Source organism: Perognathus longimembris, chromosome 20 (genome assembly GCF_023159225.1).
Source record: "Perognathus longimembris pacificus isolate PPM17 chromosome 20, ASM2315922v1, whole genome shotgun sequence".
In the NCBI taxonomy this organism is placed as follows: domain Eukaryota; kingdom Metazoa; phylum Chordata; class Mammalia; order Rodentia; family Heteromyidae; genus Perognathus; species Perognathus longimembris.
In genome coordinates this window covers 18,974,853-19,001,959 of record NC_063180.1, presented here as the reverse complement: position 1 = coordinate 19,001,959, position 27,107 = coordinate 18,974,853, and the positions used below count along the sequence as shown (strand labels likewise).

Genomic DNA, 27,107 nt, shown 5'->3' with positions numbered 1-27,107 from the left:
TTTTGGGGAGGCGCACTGCCCCGCATTGTTGGAGGGTGCTTGTGCCCTCTTGCGAATCAACTGTGGGGGCGGTATGCACATTCAAGTGTCAGCACATTCAAGTGTCTGATATGGGTTGGTGCCCACAGACTCTGCGCCTCCACTGTGAGGGGTCCGTTTGCTCAGGCCCAGGTGACCCTGCTGGGCTGGTATTGCACACCAGCAAGCCTGTGACTGTTGTTCAAAAAGTCCATGCAGACCAGGGTGCCTCAAGTGGTGGTCAAATGCCTACCAGACCTCAGGTCCCTGCTGGGGGGCGGGGAGCTGGCGCAGACAGATTCAGGCTCCCCAGCTGGAGCTTTGGGGGATGCTGGCCACTTTGTTGGGCACTGCTCCACCACTGTTAGTTCCTGTGTCCTGCCTGGGGCTGTAGGGTCCTAGAGCCGCAAATATGGGGCTCTATAGTTCCCTAGGGGCAGGGAGGGGGAGGAGGGAGCTCTAGATACTTTGTCCGCTTGTAATGAGCTCTATACCAGGTTTTGGGTCTCTGCCAGAGCTGATCTCCCGTTTGGGGGTGGGGCAATGGGAAATTACTGGTCCTGGAGTGTGTCTGTGTGTCCCATGCTGCTGTGGGCTTTTCAGGGCTGGGTGTCGTGATCTATCATTTGGCGGCAGTGTCCCGGCTCTCCATGTCTGCAGCACTGAGTTCCCCTGCTGTTATTGTCTGGTCCTGGCCGTTCGGTCCCATGCCACCATCTGCCTAGGTCCGGTCTGCATGCAGTCTGGGGCCCGTGGAGCTCCTGCTGTATGGTCTCTGCACTCGCTGCAGGACTTTTCTGCTGTTGCTTATGTGGTCGCTGACGGTCTGCGGTCCCGTTTGCCGGCTATGGGACCACATCCCCAGCCTGGCCATGTAAGGGCTGGGGTGGGGAGAGAATTCCAGAGATTTTCCGGCTCCGTGCTTTTCTTTCTTTGTTCTTTTTTTGTTTCCTGTGTTTCACTATTTGTTCTGGTTGTTGGGTTTGCTGGACTCTAGATGGGGCATTGGGTTTTGGAGTTCCCAGCTCACTATTTGGTTGGAGAAAGTTGGGGTGCCTCCCTATTGTGACAGCATCATCTTCCTCCTCTCACTTTAATTACTTCTTTCATAGCTTTTGTGGTTTCTCTTGGCATTTTCCTCTCTCTCTCCCTCTCACTGGGCTTGAAATCAAAGCCTGCTAGCACTCTACCACTTGAGCCCCACCTCCACTCCCAGCTTTTTGTTGGTTCATTGGAGGGAAGAGTCTGCTGGGGTTTTCCTGACCTGGCTGGCTTTGAGCTGGGATCCTCAGCTCTCAGCCTCTTGAGTATCTGGGATGACAGGCCTATGGAGTAGAAGTCCTCAGGAAGGACCTCCTAAGCCTTAGCATTCCACTCATCTGCAGAAGATTCCTGAGCCGCACACAAACCCTTTGCTTGGGTTGAGTGAGCAGAGATCATCAGACACCTGATAGAAACATGACACACAAAATTCGTTCAATGAATAAGAACTGATTTTATTTTTATTACTGCTCACAACGTAAAAATTACCTTTCTGGCATTCCAGGTTGGAAGTGCCCAACTTCAGCAAGGTTAGCAATCTGGCCTGTTTGCCCTTCCCATCTGAAAATCAGCCCCTCCCTTCATCCTGCCCATCCCAGTGGCCTAGGCCCCTCCTGCTCACTCTGCCCCTCCATCCCCTCCTCTCCCCCTCCCCTGGCACAGCCCTGGGCTCAGCGAGGCTGGAAGCTTATAGTATAGGTTGGTGGGATTGTGGCAAAGCCCACATGTTAGGGGGACATGTCGATGTCTTGGGGAGCCTGCGTGGACTTGAAGCGGAAGTTCTGCATGATGGTAGAAAGAAAGAGAAAGAGCTCCATTCTAGCCAGGCCTTCTCCAAAACAGTAGCACTTTCCTGCAGAGGAGAGGACCATGAGGTTAAGGTCTCTGTGAGTGAGTAGAAGTTCCTCCTCTCTGTTACCAGGGGCTTGGTGGACACAGGTTTGAGGCTTCCAGAAGCCAGAGTTTGGCAGATCTACCTCTCCTGTCTCTCTAGGCAGATGGTTGGGGGGCAAGGGGACTTGTCAGGTACATGTACCAGAACTATGAGATTCTGGGCCTTTTGTAATGATCTATTGAGTACTGGAGATTCCTGTTATTAAGCTAGAGGTCTGGGTAAACAATGTTTACCCCCTGCTCTTGTGTGTGTGTTTCAGTCCTAGGCCTTGAACTCAGAGCCAAGGCATTGTCTCTGACTTGTTTTTGGTCAAGGATAGCACTCTGCCTCTTTGAGCTCACAGCTCCACTTCCAGGAGTTTTGGTGGTTCACTGTAGATAAGAGTCTTATGGTAGTGGTACTGAGGCTGGTAGAATGCTAGCCTTGAACAAAAAGAACTCAGGAACAGTGACCAGGCCGTGAGATAAAGCACAGGCAAAAAAAAAAAAGTCTCATAGATGTTTCTGCTGGAGCTGACTTTCAGTTTCGATCCTCAGATCTCAGCCTCCTGAATGCCTGTGAGGACAGGCCTGAGTCGCTGGTGCTGGGGTTTCCATCACTCCATTTAGAAAGATTCAAGTCAAGGCTTGGATCTCCTGAGCCAGGGAAGCTCGGGAGTGGGGGGAAGTTGTCTGAGTACGAAAGAAGAAGGGACACCGGGGGTGAGGAAGCCTTCGATTAAGAAGAGGAGACAGGGAGTCAATAGTGTGTAACAGAGTTGAGGTGCAGGGTGTCCTTGGGCAAAAGGAACTCCTGGAACTTCGTGTCCTTTGTGACACTGTGGGCCACACCCACGGGAATCAGGCCTCCAAATCTTTGGATCTTGTGAATCACAGCCTCTGTGTAGGGCATGTTTGCTCGGTCCTCAAACTTGGGCTGCCCGTTTTTGCCAATGACCCGATCAATCTCTTCGTGGACTTTGGCTGAGAGTGGGAGAGAAAGGGGAAATGTTTTTAGGTATCCGAAGTCTTTCAATAAGGGATGAGAACTAAAAATAAATAAGTAAATAAAGAGCTTGGCACTGGTGGCTAACACCTGTCATACTAGCTATTCAGGAGGCTGAGATCCAAGGATCAGGTTAAAGCTAGCCTAGGCAGGAAAGTTAAGAGACTCTCATCTCCAATGAACCACCAGAAAACTAGAAGTGGAACTGTGGCTCATGTGGTAGAGCATCAGCCTTGAGCAAAAAAGCTCATGGGCAGCCACAAAGCCCTGAGTTCAAGCCCTGTAATTGATTGATGGAAGGAAGGAAGGAAAGAAAAGGAAAGGAAGGAAGAAAAGAAGATAGGAAGGAAGGAAAGAAGGAAGGAAGAATGCAGGCAAAGGAACTGTGTGCAGGTCTTGGAAAAATGAATGACAGGCATAGAGCTCATCATTCATTCACAACATCTGTTGGCCATTAGCTCTCTGTCCTATCAGTATCCAGGGCTGTCTTAGGCTGTGGCTTGGAGGTGGAGGCAGCGGGATCCCTGTGGTTTAGATCAGCAATTTACCAATCTGTTTAGGAAGCAGATGTGTGTGTGTGTGTGTGTGTGTGTGTGTGTGTGTGTGTGTGTGTGTGTGTGTGTTCGTCACTTGTGGGGCTTGATCTCAGGATCTGAAGGCTGTCCCTGTGCTCTTTTACTCATGGCTAGCACCTACTCCTTTGACTTACAGCCTCACTTCCAGCTTTATAGTGGTTTCATGGAGATACGAGTCTCACAGACCTCCCTGCCTTGGCTGGATTCCAAAGGTAAGTCCTCAGCTGTCAGCTTCCTGAGTAGCTAGAATGACTGGAGGAGCCACTGCCCTGGCTCCTACTATTTTCATAGCTACGACTGTGATAGCTAAGTCCACAAGCTACTCTCTCCTTGTCTTGATTATAACAGGGCCTATGTGAAATGAGAACATGGCAGCTAACTTAGGGGAACTTTTAGGGCCTGACCCCTCCCCTCACTTCTCCATCCCTGTCTCTGCCCAGCCTTACCCTCCACATCTGGGTGTTTCATGAGCAGCAGGAAGCCATAATGCAAGGTGGTGCTTACAGTCTTTGTGCCTGCAAAGAAGAGGTTCAGGGTGGTGAGCACCAGGTTCTTCATGTGGAATTCCGTATTGGGGTTCTCCTTCTCCTGGAGGGAGAAAGGCCTTCAAGTCAACCCCACTTCCCACGCCTTGGAAGGATCTTCTGGAATGTTCTCTTGGCATCTACTGCTGTGAGGTCCAGGTAAAACATCAATCTGCCAGGCTCTCCATCCTGTTTCCAGAACTTTGCCAGGATGTTGCCTGTGGCCCAAAAGACACCTCTCGCCTATGCCTGGCTGTTTGGTTGGTTGATTGCTTTTGTCAGTTATAGGGTTTGAACGCATGCCTAGTTCTGTACCCCTTTGAGCTACAGCACTACTTCAACTTTTCTCCTCGTTAATTGGAGAAAAGATTCTCATGGACTTTCCTGCCTTGTCTGGATTTGAATGATTATCCTCAGGTCTCAGCCTCCTGTGTAGCTAGGATATTAGTCATGAGTGTGTGTGAATGTGTGTGTTTGTCTGTATGTGTACCCGAACTAGGGCTTGGACTCTAGACCATTCCCTCTCGTTTGGTGTGGTAGCTTAAAGCACCAGTGTCAGAAACAGACCTGGAGTAAGCTAGAGACACAGATTCCATGCTGTGTGAGCTCAGGCAGATCACCAACACTCTCTAAGCTGTGATTCCTCATTGTGATCCTCATAGCTATGATAGGCCAGGCACCAGTGGCTAATGTCTGCAATTCCAGCTACTCAGAACGTTGAGACCTGAGGACTGACATTGAGTACTATTTACTACTTTTTTTTTGTGAGTCCTGTGGCTGGAACTCAGGGCCTAGGCAATGTCCCTGAGCTTCTTTTGATCAAGCCTAGCACTCTATCACATGAGCCACAGTGTCACTTCTGGCTTTTTCTGTGTATGCGGTGCTGAGGAATCGAACCCAGGGCTTCATTCATGCTAGGCAAGTACTCGTCCGCTAAGCCACATACCCAGTGAACATTGAGGATTTTTATATAATCAACCATGATCCATACTGAGGACTATTCATATAATTGACATAGTTCTAGGTTTTCCATCCTTGCCCAATCTGCATGACACTGAACTGGCTGCCCCGCCCTTTCCCTCAGGCTGCTGCGCACACCTCCAGCATGCAGATGAGGAAGGAGTCGACGAAGTCTCATGGGGAGTTGGGTTCCAGGGTGCGCTGGTTCTGCTCCACCCTCTTGGTGATGAAATCCTCCAGCCCCTGCAGCTCCTTAAAGGCCTGTTGCTGTGGTCCAAGCAGGTGCTTCATGATGGAGTAGAACATATCATAGAGCTGGCGTGGTGTAGGGGGTTGTGGAGAGAGAAAATGGAAAAAAACACAAACAGACATTCACCTGACATCTTAGCACATACCTAAAATCCCAGCTACTCTGGAGATGGAGAGTGGATGTAGGTCTCATATTTTGGCCAACCGTGCATCGCATATATGAGCGAATAAATAAAGAATGATAAAATAGATAGATCAAGGACAGAGTGCTTGGCTAATAGGCCCATGGTCTTGGCTTCAAACTGTAGTAGAACATAGGGCACAATCACACTGCTGTCCCAATTGTCAGTGCACTCCCACAGGCCATGGGCCCCCATCTGCCATCCTCCTGCCTCCAAGGTCCCCTGAAAACCAGCCCCCCCATGTGTCCTCCTGAAGAGCTGTGCCAGAACACAGAGTCAGTGACTAATACGCAGGACTCCCAGGACAGGTGGACATTTCCCCCATGGGACTGAACATAGAGCCTGCGCGGGGGAATGCGGGTTCACCATTTGCTCAGCTGCTGGGCTGCAGGTGGCAGCAAACCAACTTCATAGCCATCCAGGTGCTCCCTGCCCAAGGCCGGGCTGGTCACTGCGCTGCTCCACCACAAGCGCCACAGCTCCAAGTCATAGCTTTTCACTGGGTAATTGGAGTCTCATAGACTTTCCTGCCCAGGATGATTTCAACATCCATCAGATCTCAGCCTCCTGAACAGCTGGGATTACAATCATGAGTCAAAGGCCTTCACATTTGTTCTGTCTGTGGTGGGGCTAGGGCGCTGTTCCTGAGTGCTTCTGCTCAAGGGTGGCACTTTACCACTTTGAGCCACAGAGGTAAGAGTCTCACAGACTTTCCTGCCAGGCTGAATTCAAACCATAATCCTGAGATGTCAGCCTTCCTAGTAGCTAGGATGACAGGCTGAGCCATCAGAGCCCAGCCATTTTGAAGTTATGTCTATGACCTGGCTGTTGCTCATACACTCGTGTCAGGGGCATGGCGTGGGTACCTGTCCGGTGGAGGTGGCTGTGAATTGGAAGCTGACCAGCATCACTCACAGGAGAGACAGGAACTCCTTGTCCTCATAGTCGAAGCGGTCCCCAAAGACAATGGAGCTGATGACATTGGAGACGGTTCTGCTCAGGTAGAATGTGGGATCTATGAAGGTGCCTGCATGGTGGAGAGTGAGGAGTTTATGGAGGAGCCTGCAGGGGTGAAGCGTAGAGGTTTTCAAGGGTGAAGGGTGAGGGTTTATGAAACTTGGAGAGTGAGGGCTCAGCAGGAGTGGCAGGTGAGGAGTGGAGGAGGAATGGAGGGTCTGCAGGGCTGAAGGGTGAAGGGTTTGCAGGAGTGGAGGGGAACCCAGGAAAGATCTGTCCTGGAAAAGAACCAATACCAGTGACCTGATGCCAGTCTAACCCTTTGGGAGAGGTGACCCCGGGGTCACCCACCCCAGGCCCCACCGTCCCCCTGCCTGGCACCCACCACGCATGTCTTGCAGCGCCTGGATGAGGAAGCCTGCCTCCTCCTGGATGCGCTCCTCAATGCCACGCTTGCCCATGCCAAAGTCCCGCAGCATGGCGATGGAGAAGCGCCTCAGCTGCTTGGTGCCCTCCCCATTGCTCAAGGTCATGCCTGGGGAGGGGGAAGCAGGAGAATCAGAACTCCAGACTCCCAAAATGTTTCGGGGCCAGACCTCAGTGCACCCTGGGGATGCTGGGGAAGCTGGAGGCCTGGAGGCCTGGTTGGGCAGAGAGCAAGAGAAGGGAGAAGAGCTCTATGGGTGTAAGAGCGAGCAAGGGAGCCAGGAAGAAACCCCAGACTCAGGGACAGAGATCTGCAGACCATGGGGAAAGAGACAGGGAAGGGGAGACAGCCCCCCTCCCTCTGAGAGAGAGAGTGAGTGAGGGGAGAGGAGGAGAGAGGAGGAGAAGCAGAAGGGCAAGAGGTGACTTTTGAAATGGATGGAAACGGGGGGAGTGACTGCTTTCTGTCCACAGAGACCTGGAAGCAAGAGGGAAAGATGCTGGGAAGGTCTGAGGCAAGCCAGAAGCCTGAAAGATCCGGAGGAAACAGGCTGAGGAAACTGAGGCCACTCAGACCTCCACTCCATGGCCCCTTGGCTCACCATAGCCTTGGAAGAGCCAGTCGAAGGTGGCCTGCTCCCCACGACCACTGAACTCCTCAGCCTGATCCACCAGCGCCTTCTTCACCGAATCCTGGCCACACAGCACCACGACCCAGCGAAGGCCCAAGTGAACCTTGAACACGGGGCCGAAGTGATTGCTCAGCTGGGAAATGGCGGAAGGGAAAATTTTGAGATAATCTCTCTTCCCTCCCCCTGGCTGAACCCTCAGTTTTCCTGAGGATAAGAGCTAGGATGAAGCATGGATTTTAGAATGCTCTTGTGTGTGTCTGTGTGCGTGTTTGTGTGTGTGTGTGTGTGTGTGTGTGTGTGTGTGTGTGTGTGTGTGTGCTGGTCGTGGGATTTGAAGTTGGGGCCTGGGTTCTGTCCCTGACATTCTGTGCTGAAGACTGTTGCTCTATCCCGTCAGTCACAGCTCTACATCTGGCTTTTCTTGGGGGTTCATTGCTGATCAGAGTCTCATGACTTTCCTGCCCTGACTGACTTTGAAACACAATGCTCAGATCTCAGCATCCTGAGTAGCTAGGATTATGGGAGTCAGCTACCAGTACCTAGTGAGAAAGAAGTTTAATGAAGGACAGGAACAAAGGAAACAGAGAAGGGATTTTTTTTCTTTCTTTATTCTTTGCTGGTCTTGGGGCTTGAAGTCAGGGGCTGGGCTCTGTCTCTGAGTCTCTTTGTGTTCAGGGCTGGCCCTCTACCATTTGAACCACAGCCCTGGTGGATCCTGTCCCTGTTCCCCCAGGCTGGGTGGAAATTAGCCTCAAATGATTGGCTTGCAGAGGGAGATGTGGCGCCACCCCACTTCAGCACCCACTAGATGAGCCAAATAAGTCACCATACTTCTTTTGGAGTCTGCTATAAGCAGACAGGCAAATGTTCCTGGAAGTCATGAGCCAGTGTCCACGCCAGCCCCAGCCCCAGCCGCCAATCCACAGCTCCACCAGGCCTATGTTCTTCTAAATCCTTTCTCCTAGGCCCAGAGCAAGCAGATGGGCACATTTTATCCACATGGGCAGAGCAAGGCTCTGCCCCACCCACCCTGTGGGGCCCAGAATGAATCACAGACCCTCACCCAGCCTATGAGCCCAGAGCCTTGCCTTGACCCAACACAGACTTGAAACCACAGTTACTACCCATCCCAGAAGATTTCCTGATCCAAAGACCTTGAAGGCAGCCGTGGACTTCTCATATGAACTTCCCCACACCTTCTACTTTTAATAAATCCTAAAGTAAGTTTAAAGGAAAGTATAAAAATAACTGATTAGCTGAGCTCTGGTGGCTCACACTTTTAATCCTAGCTACTTAGTAGACTGAGATCTGAGGGGTGCAGTTTGAAGCCAGCCTGGGCAAGAAAGCCCCTGGACATGGCATAATTTTTTTCTCCTGACTATACCATCCATCTGTGTGCTTCCAGTTGATCATGTCTGACCTAAGGCCCCAGGAATGAAGAGAGACTGTCCACTCTTAGTGTGATAGTGAGAAATGGAAGAGGAGGAAGAGGAGGAGGAGGAGGAGGAGGAGGAGGAGGAGGAGGAGGAGGAGGAGGAAAAGGAGGAGGAGGAGGAGGAGGAGGAGGAGGAGGAGGAGGAGGAGAAGGGAGGAAGAAGAGGAAGGAGGTTACATTGTACTCATGAAATATTTGGAGTGGAAGCCTTGGAGGCCTCTAGAACAGCAGGGAGGAGAGAAGTGCATTTCCTGGGGCCCTGGAATGTTTCATGTTGTGTCTTACCTAGGAATTTATCTAGTTTATCTCCCCGGTGCCCTGCCAATGGCTGAAATACCCTGGGGCCTGGGTTCTTGTCTCCTAGAGATCCTGCTGGGGCCTCCAAAATATGGAGGCAATGACTCCCCCAAGAGAGATGACACAGACTCAGAGTACAACGCAAAGTAATTCATTATTGACTGCCAGTACTACAGAAGATGGTCAGGTGCTCAAAAAGTGCAGCACCCAGTCTGACATCATGCCCCCCTTTCTTCATGCCAGTTGTGGGCCTTGAACTCTGAGCCTGAGCTCTATCCCTGAGCTGCTCTTTGCTCAAGGCTAGTAGACCTCTACCACTTGAGCCAGAGTGCCACCTCCAGGTTTCCCTGTTTATGTGGTTCTCGGGAATCGAGCCAGGCCTTCCAACCTGCTAGGCAGGCACTCTACCACTAAGCCACATTCCCACACCTCATGGCCCCTTTTAAAGCAGAAAGCCCACTTCCCTTGTTCACACAGGTGTGGACAGTCCCTAAAGATATTTTTCTGCAGGAGAAGTTACAAAAGCTAAAACAATATTGGAAGCAGGCATGAGTGAGCTGTAAGCAATCATACGCAGGGCAATATGACAGCTTCTAGAGTATCTTTGTAACCACTACTATGAATATTCCTATAACTCATTACTATGATCATTATGACAACCTGGTACTATGGTTATTACCTAGAAAGCAGAAGAAACAAAGGCTACATAAATCTTTAAGTGTCAACCTGTAAGGAAATAGTCTCTCGGGCAGAGGAGGAGGGAAGCCCTTTAAGATGGAGTCATAAGAAAACAATATGGAGCTATAGAAGCTATGGGTAAAGTGTAGGATGGTTTGACAAGCCCTATTACACCTTAAAGTTAAAATTAAAATAGAAGCTGGGTGTCAGTAGCTCCTACCTATAGTGCTAGTTATTGAGGAGTTTGGGATCTGAAGATCGTGGTTCAAAGTCAGCCTGGGAAAGATTAACTACCAAAAGAAAAATAGGCAGACTTAGGACTGTGAGTCAAGTGGTAGAGAGATTGCCTTGAGAACAAAAGCTCAGAGAGAGTGATCTGGCCCTGAATTCAAATTCCAGGACTAGATTACACACACACACACACACACACACACACACAAATAGCAGTACTCAAATGTGGTGTCTGACACTCATTGGCTCACTCTATCACCGAGCCACGCCTCCATCCTGAGATATGGTGTTGAGAAATGCTAAGAAACCAAGTGGTTTCCCTCCATCCTGGGCAGTTCCGCGATGGGCCTGCAGGGGGAGCAGGAGAGTCATGGCTGGCTCTCAGCACAGTTCCAGCCAGAAGGCCACAGGGCATTTCCTTCAGGAATTTCCCTTCTGTCCACTCTGGGCCAGCACCTGTGAGATGGAGAGGCCTGCAGTGAAATTCTCCCACTCCTGGCCATGAGAGGTGACACTGTGGGACATCGGGGATGCCACTGTCACCCCAAATGTCCTCTCCTTGTGTTAAAGCTTCTAGTGAGTTAATTACTTCTTTTTTTTTTTTAAATTTTTTTTATTAAGGGGGAATGAGGGACGAGGTAACAAACAGTACAAGAAATGTATCCCATGCCTAATGTATGAAATTGTAACCTCTCTGTAATTCAGTTTTCTAATTAAAATATATATATATAATAAAGAACTTGAAGATAGAAAAAAATTTTATAAATTAAATTTTGTTGACAACGTGTTGTATAAAAGGGGTATAGTTCCATAATAGGGCAGTGAGTACATTTCTTGTGATATCTTAAACCCTCATTTAAAAAAAATTATTGTCAAACTGATGTACAGAGAGGATACAGTTTCATACGTTAGGCACTGGATACATTTCTTGTACTGTTACCTCCTCCCTCATTCCCCTCTCCCCTCCCCCTTTTTCTTTCCCCCATGAGTTGTTGAGTTGATTTATACCAAACAGTTTTGCAAGTATTGCTTTTGTAGTCATTTGTCTTTTTACCCTGTGTCTCTCGATTTTGGTATTCCCTTTCAGTTTCCTAGTACTAATACCAGTATTCATGGTTTCCAATGTACTTAGATAAGATAAAGAGATAGTGAAGGTACAACCACAGGAAGGGGATACAAAAGGATCATCAATAATAGAAGCTAGTATGAGGGACAAGGTAACAAACAGTACAAGAAATGTATCCAATGCCTAACGTATGAAACTGTAACCTCTCTGTACATCAGTTTGATAATAAAAATTTGAAAAAAAATAAAAATACTGGGATAATAAAAAAATAATAATAGAAGCTACAAATTCACATCGCATGTTGAAAGTAATTAAAACAGTGATATAACAGTCATTTCCATAACATGGATTTCACTTCAGTTAGCATCATCTTATGTGTTCATAAGTGTATAGTTATTGGGCTCTTGTGATCCTGTGCTGTGACTAGCCTAAATCTATGCTAATTATTCCCTATGAGGGAGACCATAGTGTCCATGTTTATTTGGGTCTGGCTCACTTCACTTAGTATAATTTTTTCCAAGTCCTTCCATTTCCTTACGAATGGGGCAATGTCATTCTTTCTGATAGAGGCATAAAATTCCATTGTGTATATGTACCACATTTTCTTGACCCATTCATCTACTGAGGGGTGTCTGTGTTAGTTCCTTATTCGAGCTATGACAAATTGTGCTGCGATGAAAATTGTTGTGCTAGTGGCTTTAGTGTGTTCTTGTTTGTGGTCTTTTGGGTAAATGCCCAAAAGTGGGGCTGTTGGGTCATAGGGTAGCTCTATGTTTAGCCTTCTGAGGAATCTCCATACCTCTTTCCAGAGTGGCTGAACCAGTTTACATTCCCACCAACAATGAAGGAGGGTTCCCTTTTGGCCACATCCCCTCCAACAGTTGTTATTGTTAGTTTTCTTGATACAGGACATTCTTTTTTTTTTTTTTTTGGCCAGTCCTGGGCCTTGGACTCAGGGCCTGAGCACTGTCCCTGGCTTCTTCCCGCTCAAGGCTAGCACTCTGCCACTTGAGCCACAGCGCCGCTTCTGGCCGTTTTCTGTATATGTGGTGCTGGGTAATCGAACCTAGGGCCTCGTGTATCCGAGGCAGGCACTCTTGCCACTAGGCTATATCCCCAGCCCAGATACAGGACATTCTTACTGGGGTGAGGTGGATTCTCAATGTTGTTTTGATTTGCATTTCTTTTATGGCCAGTGATGTAGAGCACTTTTTCATATGCCTCTTGGCCATTCTCATTTCCTCATCAGAGAAGTCTCTTTTTAAGTCTTTAGCCCTCTTGTTGAGGGGGCTATTGGTTATTTGTGGTTTTGTTTTGGAGAAATGTAAGTTTTTTTAGTTCTGCATATATTTTAGATATGAGGCCTTTCTCCGTTGTATGGCTGGTAAAGATCTTTTCCCAACCTGTGGGCTTTTTTCTATTTATCTTGCGAGCTGTGTCCTTTGCCCTGCAGAAGCTCTGCAGTTTGATGCAGTCCCGTTTGTCCATCCTATCTTTGATTTGTAGCATTTCTGGGTCTTTGTTAAGGAAGTTCCATCATGTGCCAAGGAGCCCAAGTGTTTCTCCTACTCCTTCCTTTAGTGTTTTCAGGTTATCTGTTTTAATTTCAACACCTTTGATCCATTTGGAATTGATTTTGGTGCAGGGCGATACATAAGGATCTAGTTTTAGTTTGTTGCATGTGTTGAGCCAGTTTTGCCAGCACCATTTGTTAAAGAGGCTACCTTTCTTCCAGACTACTTTTTTAGCTCCTTTATCAAAGATTAAGTAGGCATAGTTCTGTGGGTTCATTTCTGGGTCTTCAATTCTGTTCCCTTGGTCTTCAGGCCGGTTATGGTGCCAATACCAAGCTGTTTTTATTACTATAGTTTTAAAATACAGGTTGAAGTTTGGTATTGTAATTCCTCCAGCACTGTTCTTTCTGCTTAGGATTGTTTTTGCTATTCTGGATCATTTATTGTTCCATATGAATTTCTTGATTGCTTCCTCTATTTCATTAAAAAATGGTGTTGGGATATTAATGGGTATTGCATTGAATTTGTAGATAGCCTTTGGCAATATTGCCATTTTGATTATATTAATCCTCCCAATCCAGGAGCATGGGAGGTTTTTCCATTTCCTTAGTTCTGCCTTAATTTCGTTTTTCATGTTTTTAAAGTTCCTATCACAGAGGTCTTTCACTTCTTTGGTTAAGGTTATTCCTAGGTATTTTATGTTTTTGAGGCTATTGAAAAAGGAGTTGCTTTCCTGATTGCAGCCTTGGAGTTCAGGTCATTAGCATATAGAAATGACATTGAATTTGAGGGTTTATTTTATATCCTGCGATGTTGCCAAAGTTTTGGATCAGCTCTAGTAGCTTGGGAGTAGAGTCTATGGGGTTCTCTAGGTATAGGATCATGTCATCTGTGAAGAGAGAAAGTTTAACTTCATCTTTTCCTATTTGGATCCCCTTTATATTTTCTTCTTGCCCGATTGCTCTGGCTAGGATTTCTAGTACTATGTTGAAGAGAAGGGGAGAAAGCGGACATCCATGTCTTGCTCCTGATTTTAAAGGGAATGACTTTAGTTTTTCTCCATTTAGAATTATGCTTGCTGTTGGTTTGTTATAAACTGCCTTGAATATATTCAGGAGTTTTCTCTGGAATCCCAGTTTTTCCAGGGCTTATAGCATAAATGGGTGCTGGATTTTATCAAATACCTTTTCTGCATCCAGAGATAATACCATGTGGTTCTTTACTTTGCTCCGGTTGATGTGCTGGATTACATTAATTGACTTGGGTATATTGAACCAACTTTGCGTCCCTGGGATGAATCCAGTTTGATCATGGTGTATGGTATATTTGGTGACCTGTTGAAGTCGATTGGCCAGAATTTTTTTTGACAATTTTTGCATCTATGTTCATCAGGGAAATAGGTCTATAGTTCTCTTTCTGTGATGAGTCCCTGCCTGGTTTTGGGATGAGGGTTATACTGGCTTCATAGAATCTGTCTGGTAGTGAACTTTCTCTTTCAATTTCATTGAATAATTTGAGAAATATTGGTGAGAGTTCTGTTTTGAAGGCCTTGTAGAATTCTGCTGTGAATCAGTCTGGACCTGGGCTTTTCTTGGATGGGAGATCACTTATTGCCGTTTCTATTTTAATGCTGGATATAGGTCCGTTTAGAAGGTTTAAAACTTCATGGTTGAGACTGGGGATATCAATTTTTCTAGGAAATCATCCATTTTTTACAGGTTCTTGAATTTGTTGGCATATAGTTTTGCAAAATAGTCCCTTATTGTGTTCTGAATTTTGGTTGTTTCTGTATTGATGTTACCTGTTTCATCTCTGATCTTGTTTATTTGGGTGTGCTGCTTTCGATGTTTGCTCACGTTGGCTAGGGGTCTGTCTATCTTTTTTTTTTTTTTGGCCAGTCCTGGGCCTTGGACTCAGGGCCTGAGCACTGTCCCTGGCTTCTTCCTGCTCAAGGCTAGCACTCTGCCACTTGAGCCACAGCGCCGCTTCTGGCCGTTTTCTGTATATGTGGTGCTGGGTAATCGAACCTAGGGCCTCGTGTATCCGAGGCAGGCACTCTTGCCACTAGGCTATATCCCCAGGCCCGCGGGTCTGTCTATCTTGTTAATTTTTTTTTTTGCCAGTCCTGGGCTTGGACTCAGGGCCTGAGCACTGTCCCTGGCTTCTTTTTGCTCTAGTCAAGCACTCTGCCACTTGAGCCACAGCGCCACTTCTGGCCATTTTGTATATATGTCGGCTGGGGAATCGAACTCAGGGTTTGATGTATGTGAGGCAAGCACTCCTGCCACTAGGTCATATTCCCAGCCTCTATCTTGTTAATTTTTGCAAAGAACCAACTCTTTGTTTTGTTGATTCTTTCGATGGTTTTTTTTCTCTAATTCATTTAATTCTGATTTGATTTTAATTATTTGCTTTTGTCTATTGACTTGGGGTTTGGCTTGCTGTTCTCTTTCGAGGAGATTAAGGTGCTTTCTAAAGTTGTTGAGTTGCTGTTTCTCCAGTTTATTAGTGTAGGCACTCTGAGACATAAATTCCTCACTGAGTACTGCCTTTGCTGTGTCCCAAAGGAGCTGCTACTTTGTGTATTCATCTTGGTTGAATTCCATAAACATTTGAATTTCTGTTCTAATTTCTTCAATGACCCACTGATGGTTCAGTAGTGTGTTGTTTAGTCTCCAGGTATTGTAGGATTTTCTGCGGTGGCTGTTTGAGTTGAGCTCTAATTTTATTCCATTGTGGTCAGAGAGTGTTGGGATCCGGTCTTTAGCCTTGGCGAGGGGGGCTTGATGCCCCTCCCCCAGCCCTGGGGAATGGGGAAGCAAGCTGCCCTCTCTGGGTCCGCCCTTGCACCCAGCCCCCAACCCAGCCTAGCCAGCCCGGCGCCTACCAACCCCGCCCTGGCTCGGCGCTCTCGAGTGGCGATAGCTCATGGGGGTCAGGTGATACCTTTCAGCCTATCGGCATCCTGGCCATTCCCCTCCCCTTGGAATCATCTCCCGTTGTCCTTGTCTCAATAAAGTTAGTTCGTTCTAAGAAGCTGACCCCGAGATATGCGTACGTCTGACTTCGTCTATTGGTAAGGAGGTGGGCACACATTCTCGGCCAGGCCACTTGCGTGGCAGGTTGGTGCTGGCTCCCCCGCTTCACCCTAGCTTCATCTGTGGGCCAGGTGACTAGGGGAGAGGGCGTGAAAGGGAGTGTGGAAAGAAGAGTACCCGAGCCCAACAAGAGAGAATGCAGGGAATGGTTTTGATACTTCTGAATTTGTATAGATTTTCTTTGTGCCCCAAGATGTGATCCATTTTGGAGAATGTTCCATGTGCTGCTGAAAAGAATGTGTATTCTGTTGTTGCTGGATGGAATATTCTGTAGATGTTGGTTAAGTCTAGTTGGTCTATGCAGTTGTTTAGTTCTGTGGTTTCTTTGTTCAGTTTTTGGACAGTTGATCAGTCCAGAGGTGACAGTGGAGTGTTAAAGTCTCCAACTATCAATGTGTTTGGGTCTATGAGTGTTTTTAGTCAGTAGTTTTTGTTTGATGAAGTTGGATTGTCCTGTATTTGGTGTGTAGATATTTAGGATGGTTATATCTTCCTGTAGCAGAGATCCCTTTATTACAATGTAGTAACATTCTTTGTCTCTTCTTACCATTTTTAATTTGAAGTCAATTTTATCTGATACTAGGATTGCAATGCCAGCCTGTTCATGGGGGCCATTTGCTTGGCAGATTTAATTCCAGCCTTTCACTTTTAGAAGATGTTTACTTTTTCTGGATAGATGTGTCTCTTGGAGGCAGCAGAAAGATGGATCTTGATTTTTGATCCAGCTTATGAGCCTATGTCATTTGATTGGAGAATTAAGTCCATTAATGTTGAGAGTTAGGATTGAGAAATGATCTTTGGTTCCTTTCATTGTATCTATCTTGTTAAAAGATGTGTCTTCCCATTTATTGATCTAATATTCTGGTTTTCTATTTAGGGTTCATTTGTCTATCTGTATTGTGGTCTTGATTATTTTCCCTGTATAGTACATCTTTGAGGATTTTCTGTAAAGCTGGTTGGTGGAGATATATTGTTTCAGTTTTTCCTTACTGTGGAAGACTTTCATTTGACCTTTGGCTATGAATGAGAGTTTAGCTGGGTACAGTATTCTTGGTTCGTAGTTTTTTTATTTAGGGTTTGGTATACCTCATTCCAGGCTCTCCTTGCTTTCATTGTCTCTGCTGAAAAGTCTGGGGTAATTCTGATTGCTTTTCCTTTATATGTGATTATTTTCTTCTCCCTAACAGCTTTAAGGATTATTTCCTTGGACTCTAGTGATCCTGTTCTGATAACAATGTGTCAGTGGGTTGTCGTATTCTGGTCTGGTTGGTTTGGAGTTTTAAACGCTTCTTGTATCTGTATAGGCCTATCCTTCTGGATATTTGGGAAGTTCTCAGTTAATATTCTGTTAAATAGGTTGCCTATTCCATTAACTTCTTTCTCTAGGTTTTCCTCAATACCTGTTAGCCTTAAATTGGCCTTTCTGATTGTGTCTTGGATCTCCGGGAGTGATCTGTTTTGTCGATTGGATTGGTTTTGTATTGCTTTTTGATCTTTCTCCATAGATTCTAGGGAATCTTTAGCTCCTGAGATTCGATCCTCTGCTTCATCTAGTCGGGACTGTAGGCTAGGTACTTAATTTCGAATCTCTTTCCTTCTGCCTCGTCTTTCCTGATGATTTCCATGTCCTTGCTATGCTTATCTCTTAGGTCGTGCATGGACTTCTTTACTTCATTAGTTTGGTTTTGAGTGCTGTCTCTCAAATCTTTTAGCTGAGTAGCTATCTTTTCATTTGACTCTTGAAGTTCATTTATCTTTCTATTTGTGGAGGCCATGAAATTCTCCATTAATTTTTGCTTTGCCTCCTCATGCTCTAGAATATTTGACTGAAGAGATTCAAACTTTTCATTTATCATTTTTATCAGTAGACTTTGTAGAGCATTTTGAGGGTTCTCTTCTATGTCTTTGATTGACTGCTCTGCTTCCTGCTTGTTTTGAGTGGGAGATGAGACTCCATTGTTTGCCATCTTTCTTGTGCTTCTTCTGCCCATTTGGATTTGGAATGCCAATCTACAAGCACCTGTGAGCACCATTTAAGACCTAAAGCAGACCTTACCAAGCACTGTTGTGTAAATCTTAGAAGTTCACAATTATATACACATTCCTTGTATACCTGCATATAAAATTAGATTTGGTGTTCCTAAAGAATACAATTTTGATATAACAACCAATCCGGAGCCCTGTATTCAGTAGTTACTTATTTACTGTTACAACCCTATGAGCAATTTTTGTTCTTATATTTTAAGTTCTTTTTGGACTGGCTGGCTTTGTCTTTGAACCCCTTTGATTTACTAAGATTGAGCAGAGATACCCCCTATCCAATAACTACGGGTCAATGGAATCTGAAGGTACTGGAATAAATCAGGAAGATAAGTTAGAGGTAGTAAAGAGAATAGAGTAAAATGTATTGGGGGGGGTGATGATTTTGGTTTAGTTTCAGTGACGCGGAATTGTGGAGAAGAGTAGAATAATTCATAAGAACAAGGTTAAAATGATAGACAATGGAGCTTTAGCAGAAAAGAGTGGAGGTGTTATTCATAGGAAAGTAATTTTTTAAAAAAAAGAATGTGAAGAGAGAAATAAAGAAAAATTACTGGAAGACAAATGCATAAAACAGAGAAAAATTATTTTAAAAATATTATAAAAAACAGAAAAACAAACAACCCAAAACAAGAACTTGATAAAACAAACAAGTAAAATTGGAAAACAAAAAACCACTGATGTCTCAGAAAAAAAAAGCTTAAAATATGTTTGAAAAAATGGAGTCTTCCTTGTTTGGGTGGGCTTTCTACAGTCTCTGGTTTCCTTGTGATGATCTGCATTCTAATTAGCTTTTTGCTGGTTTGCAAGGGGTGGATATGATTTAACCTCCCACCACTGTTTGTGAAATCCTGGGACTCTGTGGTTTGCACAGCTTACATGTAGGACTTGGGTGTCCTCTGTAGATGGGGGATGTGAACAGTGCTGGGGCTGTAGGACTGCTGCATTTAATACCTGGCTTTGAATAGGCTGTGGACTCAGCAGGGAGGAGCGCCTTTGGCTTGGTTTACCTGGCTAAGAGTTGGTTGCCTGGGGGAAGTTCCTCCCTGCTGGTCAGGGCGGCCCGATAGGCAGAGGTGGCTATGGAATTCAACTCTGTTTTGGGTGGGGAATTGGGCTTCCTCTGTGATAGGACCGTTTAATCTGTCTCAGGAACTGTTTATTCTCCCATCCGGTTGTTCCTTGCTACCAGTGGCTGCACACCGCTTTTGGTTTAAATTTAGAAATTCCGGCAGGCAGGACGGGTCACCTCTGGCTGAGTTCCTCTGAGTGTGTGAGCCGCAACCCCGGACGAGCCTCCTGCCTGGGCAAGGGTTGTTCTCCTGGGCGGAGCTGGCTCTCACTTGTTGGTCCCTCTTGCCCTTTTCAAAGATGGCACCTTTGTCCTCATTTTCTACAGGCCCGCTTTAGTTCCAGTCTGGTCTGACCCTATGCCAGTGTCAAAGATGGCACTTAGCTCTGGTGGTGGGGGAAGGGCTACCTTCCAGACTGCTCTGTGGGTATGAGTGAGAATGTCTTTTGTGGGGTACTCACGCTTTCTCTGCGATTTCAGTCACTACTGTCCTCATCCCCCCCTTAACAGTCATATATCAAGGAGACCATGCCCCTTTTTTCTCTGTGTTCTAGGCTTGTCTCGCTAAACATTATTTGTTCAAGTTCTGACCAGGTCCCTGTGAATACCAATATTTTGTCATTTCTAATCGCTAAGTAGTATTCCATTGTGTATAGGTACGACATTTTGTGGATCCATTCATCTGTGGAGGGGCATCTGGGTTGTTTCCATATTTTGGCTCTTGTGAATTGGGCAGTGATAAACATGGATGTGCAGATGTCTTTATGATATCCTCAGACCTGATGTTCAGGATAGATGCCTAGGAGTGGTATGGCTGGGTCATAGGGTAGGTCTATGCTGAGCTTTTTGAGGAACCTCCATATTGTTCTCCAAAGTGATTGTACTAATTTGCACTCCCACCAACAGTGGAGAAGGGTTCCTTTTCCCCTGCACCCTTCCAGCATTTGTTGTTTCCTGAGTTCAGAGTATAGGTCATTCTAACTGGAGTGAGGTGGTATCTCAGGGTTGTTTTTATTTGCATTTCCTTCCTGCCAGGGATTTTGAACATTTCCTCATATGTTTATTTGCCATTTTTATCTCTTCTCCTGTGAAGTCTCTCTTTAGCTCCTTTGCCCATTTAATAATTGCTTTACTGGGTTTGGAGGGGGTTAGATTTTTGAGTTCTCTGTGGATGAAGGATATTAGGCCTTTGTCTGTTGTTGTGCTGGTGAAGATCCTTTCACATATGGTTGGCTGTCTTTCTAGTTCGGTGGCTATGTCTTTAGCTGTGCAGAAACTTTTTATTTTGTAGTAGTCCCATTTGTCGAGTCTCTCCCCTATCTGTTGTGCCCCTGGGAATTATATTCAAGAAGTTCCTTCCTGTGTTTATAAATTCTAGCGTCTTTCCTAATCTATCCTTCAGTAGTTTCAAGGATTCAGGTTTGATGTTGAGGTCTTGGTGCATGGTGACAGGCTAGGGTCTACTTTGAGTTTTCTACATACAGCTGCGCAGTTTTCCCAGCACCAATAGTTCAAAAGGCTATGTTTTTTCTATTGTATGTCTTTAGCTTCTTTGTCAAATATCAGCTGACTGTAAGAATGTGACTTTATTTCTGAGTCTTCTATTCTATTCCATTGGTCTTCAGGTCTGTTTTTATACCAACATCAGGCTGTTACTATTAAGAAGGCTCTAAAATAGAGATTGAAGTCTGGTGTTGTGATTAATTTCTTTGGCTAGTCTAGGTCTTTTGCTGTTCCATATGAATTTATTGGTTGTTTTCTCTATTTCCAGGAAGAATGTAGCTGGGATCTTGATGGGTATTGCATTGAATTTGTATAACATTTTGGGAAATATGGCCATTTTCACTATATTGATTCTGCCTACTCATGAGCATGGGAGGTCTTTCCATTTCCGTGTGTCCTCTTTGATTTCCCTTTTTAGATTTTTATACTTCTCATTAAATAGGTCATTCACATCTTTATTTATTCCCTAAGTAATATTCCCTAAGTAATTTATTATTATTTTTAGCTATTGTAGATGTTATTTTTCCATAATGTCCTTTTCTGCCTGTACCTTGCTGGTGTACAGAAAAGCTGCTGATTTTTGTGGGTTGATTTTGTATCTTGTTACATTGCCAAAATGGTTTATTAGGTCTAGGAGATTGGGGACTGATTGTTTTGGGTCCTTCAGATACAAGATCATGTTATCTGCGAATAGGGATAGTTTGATTTCTTCTTTGCCAATGTGGATCCCTTTGATGCCCTCCTCTTGCCTTATTGCTATGGCTAGGGATTCCAGCACTATATTGAATAGAAGTGGGGAGAGTGGGCATCCTTGTCTTGTTCCTGGGTTTAGGGGAAATGGTTTTAGTTTCTCCCCATTTAATATGATATTATCAGTTGGTCTGTTGTATATGGTTTTTATTGTTTTAAAGAATGTTCCCTCCATTCCTGTTCTCTCCAGGGCTTTTTAACATGTATGGGTGTTGTATTTTGTCAAAGGTCTTTTGGGCATCGGCTGAAATGATTTTGTGGTTCTTGGTTTTCCCTCTGTTGATGTGGTGAATTAAGTTTATTGATTTGTGGGTGTAGAACCATCCTTGTTTCTGTGTCTTGAAGCCTACTTCATCATGATGTGTAATTCCCTTGGTCAGTTTCTGGATCCTGTTAGGTAATATTTTGTTGAGGAGCTTTGCATCCGTGTTCATTAGTGATATTGGTCTGTAATTCTCTTTTTTTGTTGGGTCTTTGCCTGGTTTGGGGATGAGTATAATATTAACTTCATAGAATGAGTTTGGGATTTCTACCTCTGTTTCTGTTTCACAGAAGAGTTTGAGAAGTATTGGTATTACCTCCTCACTGGAGGTTTTATAGAATTCATTGGTGAATCTATCCGGGCCTGGGCTTTTCTTTGTTGGGAGACTGTTGATTACCTTCTGTATCTCACTGTAAGTTATTGGTTTATTTAGTTGATTTATTTTTTTTGATTCAGTTTGGGCAGTTTATACTTCTGTAACAATTGATCCATTTCCGTAAAATTTTCGATCTTTAGTGAAATACTTCCTTATGATTGTTTGAATATCTTGTGTATCTGTTGTAATTTTTCCGGTGGAGTCCCTGATTTTACAGATATGAGTCTCTTCTCTTCTTTTTTTTGTAATTCTTGCAAGGGTTCTGTCAATTTTATTTATTTTCTCAAAGAACCAGCTTTTAGTTTCATTTATTTGTTGAATGGTCTTTATATTCTCAATCAGTTTTATCTCTTTTTTAATCTTTGTGATCACTCTACTTCTAGTTGTTTTTGATTCAATTTTTTCTTGTTTCTCCAGACGTTTTAGCTGCATCATGTGGTTATTTACCTGTTCTGATTTCATTCTTTTAATATGTGCGCTGAGGATAATGATCTTGCCCCTCAGAACTGCCTTAGCTGTATTCCATAAGTTTCTTTGTGATGTATTTTCATTGTTGTTGTGGCTTATGGATTCATTAATTTCTTCCTTAATTTTTTCTGTACACCAATTGTTAGATAACAGTGAGGGGTTTAGCCTCCAAGTATTTGTGTAGTCTCTGTGGCATCCTTTGTTATTGAGGGTTACCTTGATTCCACTGTGATCAGATAAAATACATGGGATAATGTCAATACTCTTGTATTTGCTGAGATTCTTTGTGTGAACTATGACATGATCTATTTTGGAGTATGTTCCATGGGTGGCTGAGAAGGATTTGTATTGGGTCTCTGTAGGGTGAAAAACTCTGTACAGATCTGTCAGATCCATGTAGGATATGGTGTTACTTAGGTCGTCCTCTCCCTTCCTAATCCTTTGTGTGTTGGCTTTGTCTCTTGGAGAGAGGGGAGTATTAAAATCTCCCACTATGATTGTATTTGGGTCTATCTTGTTCTGTAGTTCTGAAAGAAATTGTTTGACATATTTAGGGCCTTTTTTGTTCGGTGAGTATAAATTTATCTCTGTGATATCTTGATTCTGGATTTTTCCTTGTATTAAAATTTAGTGCCCTTCTTTATCTTTTTGAACGAATTTTAATGAGAAGTCTAGTTTGTCTGAAATCAGGATGGCTACCCCTGCTGTTTTGGTAGGTGCTTTTGCTTGGAAGATCTTGCTCCATCCTTTCATTTGGAGCCTGTTTTTGTCTCTTGAAGACACCAAGTAGCAATTTTTTGTTTACAGATCCACTCTGTGAATCTGCTCCTGTTTACTGGAGAATTTATACCTTTTATATTCAAAGAAATCATGGATAGGTGTGGGTTTTTTTTTCCCTTCCATTTTCCTATAAGGCTGTGTTTTTTCTCCCTTCTTTCTTGTGTATATTGAGCTGCTCTTCCTGTTGGTCTTTGGCTATTGTAGTTTCTTTCTGTGTCTGTCTGGGTTCCTGTACATTTCCTGTTGGGTGGGGTTCCCCTCTTAGAATTTGCTGTAAGGCTGATTTTTTTAGTCACATAATCCTTTAGTTCCTCTTTGCGATGGAAAGATCTGGTTTTTCCCTCGAAGGTGAATTTTAATTTTGCTGGGTATCTAGTTCTGGGTTGGCAGTTGTTGGCCTGGAGCACTTGGATTGTGTTCTTCCAGGCTCTTCCTGTGTTGTAAGTTTGTGTGGAGAGGTCTGCCATGATTCTGATGTTTTTTCCACTGTAATATAGTTCTTTCTTCTTTTAGGCTGCGTTCAAAATTTGCTCCTTATTGTTGAGATCTGAGGCCTTGATTACAATGTGTCTGGGGGAGGATCTTCTAGGGTCTGGTCTGCCAGGTGACCCATATGTTTCTGTTATTTGGGTGAGGTTTTCCCTTTTGAGATTGGGGAAATTCTCTGTAATAATTCTATTGAATATGTGTTGTATAACTGCTCTGGTACTCCTCTCCTTCATCTATTCCAATTATATGCAGATCATATTTCTTCTCCCTGTCCACTGTCTACTGGATTAGTCTGCCCTGGATTTTGACAGTTTCTTGGAGTACGGTAATCGTCTGTTCCTTATCAGCTGAATCATCATCCAGAAGAGAGACTTGAGATTCAAAATGATCAATTCTTTGTGATGTGGCTTTGAGTGTGGTTTGCATTGAGGTGAGTGAGCTGTTTATGGTTGCCAGATCAGCTCTCATTGTGGTAATTTCTTCTTTTAATGAGTTGTGTTTTGAATCTATTATTTCATGCATTTCGTTTCTCAGAATTTTAAGGTCTTCTTTAACGGAGGAGTAGACTGTATCTATTTTTGCTTCCATTTCGTTCTTGACTACCAGAAGGTCCTTCGAGACTTCCATTCTAAACTCCTGGAATTGTTTTCAGAATTAATTCCTGAGGCTTTTGATCATTTCTGCTATCTTAGCCTCAGTTGTTTTTTTATTCTCCATCTTCTCTTTGCTCATACTGCTTTTTGGAGCTGGCGAGTTGGCTTGACCTTTCATAAAATTTATAATATTTCTTTGTGATTTATGCATCTGGAGTTTTTGTACTTTCAGGGGCCTGTAGGTGGCAGCCTTGGCTTGGCTTTGGGTGGTTCATGCTGGTCCGTCACAGAGTATTTGTTTGTACTGGCTCTGTGTTTGAGTTTGGCTGTTGAACCTTACTGCCCTATGGGTGAGCATGCCCTCACCGCAGTTAGGAGTGGGTAGGTTCTGTGGCTTTCTCTTCAGGACCGTGTTCTGCCGCTGTGTTGTGCTGACCCTTGTGGGGCCCTGTTGGGGATTCACGGGTCGCTGGTTCAGCGTGGCATGGAGACTTTTGTCTTCTTTGATTCTTTCCCCTCTAGTTGTCGTGGGTCAAGAGAGCTCGCCTCTCAGATTGAGCATTGTGGCTGAGGGGTGGCTCACCCACCTGTGCTGAGTGTTCCTGTCAGAGCAGGTGTTGCTGTTGAGGGTTGGCCTGCCCACCTGTGCGAAGTGTGCCTATCAGAGTGGGCATTGCTGCTGAGGGGCAGCTTGACCAATTATGTGCTCCCATGGAGGTGTGGCCTCGAGATCATCCTACTGGAGGGCTAGCATGCTTACCCACGCTGGCCGTCTGAGGGGGGGTGCGTCCGTGTGAGGACTTGTGTTTCTTTATTGGGGGGGGGGCACACTGCCCTGGATTGTTGGAGGTGGCTTGTGCCCTCTCCTGAATGTACTGTGGGTGCAGTATGTTTAATTGTCAAACTCTAAGGAACTAGCCACACGGGGCGGAGGAGGGGGGAAGCCCTTTGAGATGGAGTCATAAGAAAACAATATGGAGGTATGGAAGGTAAGGTTAAAGTGTAGGATGGTTTGACCAGCCATATTACACCTTAAAGTTAAAATTAAAATAGAAGCTGGGTGTTAGTAGCTCCTACACAAATAGCAGGACTCAAATTTGGTGGCTGATGCTCATTGGCTGATGCCCTATCAACTGAGCCACACCTCCATGCTGAGATAATGGTGTTGAGAAATGCTAAGAAATTGAGTGGTTTCAGTCCATGCTGGGGCTGGTAATATGGCCTAGTGGAAAGAGTGCTTGCCTCAGTCCATGCTGGGCAGTTCCACGATGGAACTGCAGGGGGAATTGGGGACCCGTGGCTGGTGGTTAGCACAGTTCCAGCCAAGATCCCACAGGGCATTTCCTTCAGGAATTTCCCTTCTGTCCACTCTGGGCCAGCGCCTGTGAGATGGAGAGGCCAGCAGTGAGCTTCTCCCACTCCTGGCCATGGGAGGTGACACTGTGGGACATTGGGGATGCCACTCTCACCCTGAACTTCCTCTCCTGGTGTTAAAACTTCTGGTGATTTAATTACTTCTTTCAAAGTTTTCAGAGTGTCTCTTGGTGTTTTCCTCGCTCTCTCACGGGGCTTGAATTCAAAGCCTGCTAGCACTCTACCACTCCATCCCTACCTCCACTCCCACCTTTTTGTTGTTCATTGGAGGGAAGAGTCTGCCTGGCTTTTCCTACCCAGGCTGGTTTGAACAGGGATCCTTAGCTCTCAGCCTCTTGAGTAGCTGGAATGACAGGCCTATGGAGTAGCAGCCCTCAGCAAGGCCTTCCTATGCCTTTGCATGCCTCTCATCTTCAGGAGATTCCCAAGCTGCGCACAAACCCTTTGCTCAGGTTGTGTGAGCAGAGATCATCAGACACCTGATATATACATGACACACAAAATTCCTTCAATAAATAAGAACTGATTTGTTTTTCTTACTGCTCACGATGTAAAAATGCCCTTTCTGGCATTCCAGCTTGGAAGCGCCCATGTTCAGCAAGGTCAGCAATCTGGCCTGTCTGCCCTTCCCATCTGACAATTGCCCCCTCCCATCTTCCCACCCCTCCAAGTGGCCCACGGCCCTCTCTCTCCCTCTGTCTCCCCCATCTCCTCCTTACCCTCTCCACTGGCACAGTTCTGCGTTCAGCGAGGCTGGAAGATTTTAGTATAGGTTGATGGGATTGTGACAATGCCCACAATTTCAGGGGACACGTCGATGTCTTTGGCAGCCTGCATGGACTTGAAGCAGAAGTTCTGCATGATGGTGGTGAGGAAGAGAAAGAGCTCCATTCTAGCCAGGCCTTCTCCAAAACAGTACCACTTTCCTGCAGAGGAGAGGGGGCAGGCAGGGGTGGAGCCAGCTCTCTCTGTGAGTTATCCCCCAAACCCCAAGTCCCCAGCTAGTTCTCTAAGTGTGGGGCAGGAAAAGCTGTAAAATTCTAGCCTCCTTTCCGAGCCTGGGTCTCCCAGGTCCTTGAGGGCGCTGTGTGTTATCCCTTAGTTTTTTTTCTCCATGCTGGTACTGTAGCACTTGAGTCACAGCCCCACTTACACTAGAGTTTTTGGTCAGTCATGGAGCTTGAACTCAGGGCCTGGGTGCTGCACTGAGCTTTATCAGGGCCTGGGTGCTGCACTGAGCTTTATCACTTGAAGCTAGTAATCTACTACTTTGAACTCCATGGCACTTCCAATTTTCTGGTGCTTCAGTGAGGCTGAGTCTCAGGGACTTTCTTTCCCTAGGCTGGATTCCAACTGGGATCCTCAGATCTGAGCCTCCTGAGTAGCTAGGATGGCGGCATGAGCCACAGACAATGTGGTTACCTCACTCTGTTCTTGATTTTCCTCATTTCTGAATGAGCTTTGATAATCCCTTTTCTTTTGCCTGGCACCCAACAGGATGTTTGGGAATTATGTTGGGGTACATGTAGGTGATCACACACTAGATCCACTCGGACCTTCAAAGCTATAGAAAGGCACTAATGATTTTGTAGGTAAGAGAGGGGCTGGCACACACAGCTGTTCCTTTGCTGTGATCCA

The 27,107-nt window shown here is 45.3% G+C and overlaps 1 pseudogene; it reads right to left on the bottom strand.

The window, feature by feature from the left end:
• Positions 1 to 1,730: 1,730 nt before the first annotated feature.
• Positions 1,731 to 26,061, bottom strand: LOC125338945 (annotated as a pseudogene).
• Between the last annotated feature and the right edge of the window lie 1,046 nt (positions 26,062 to 27,107).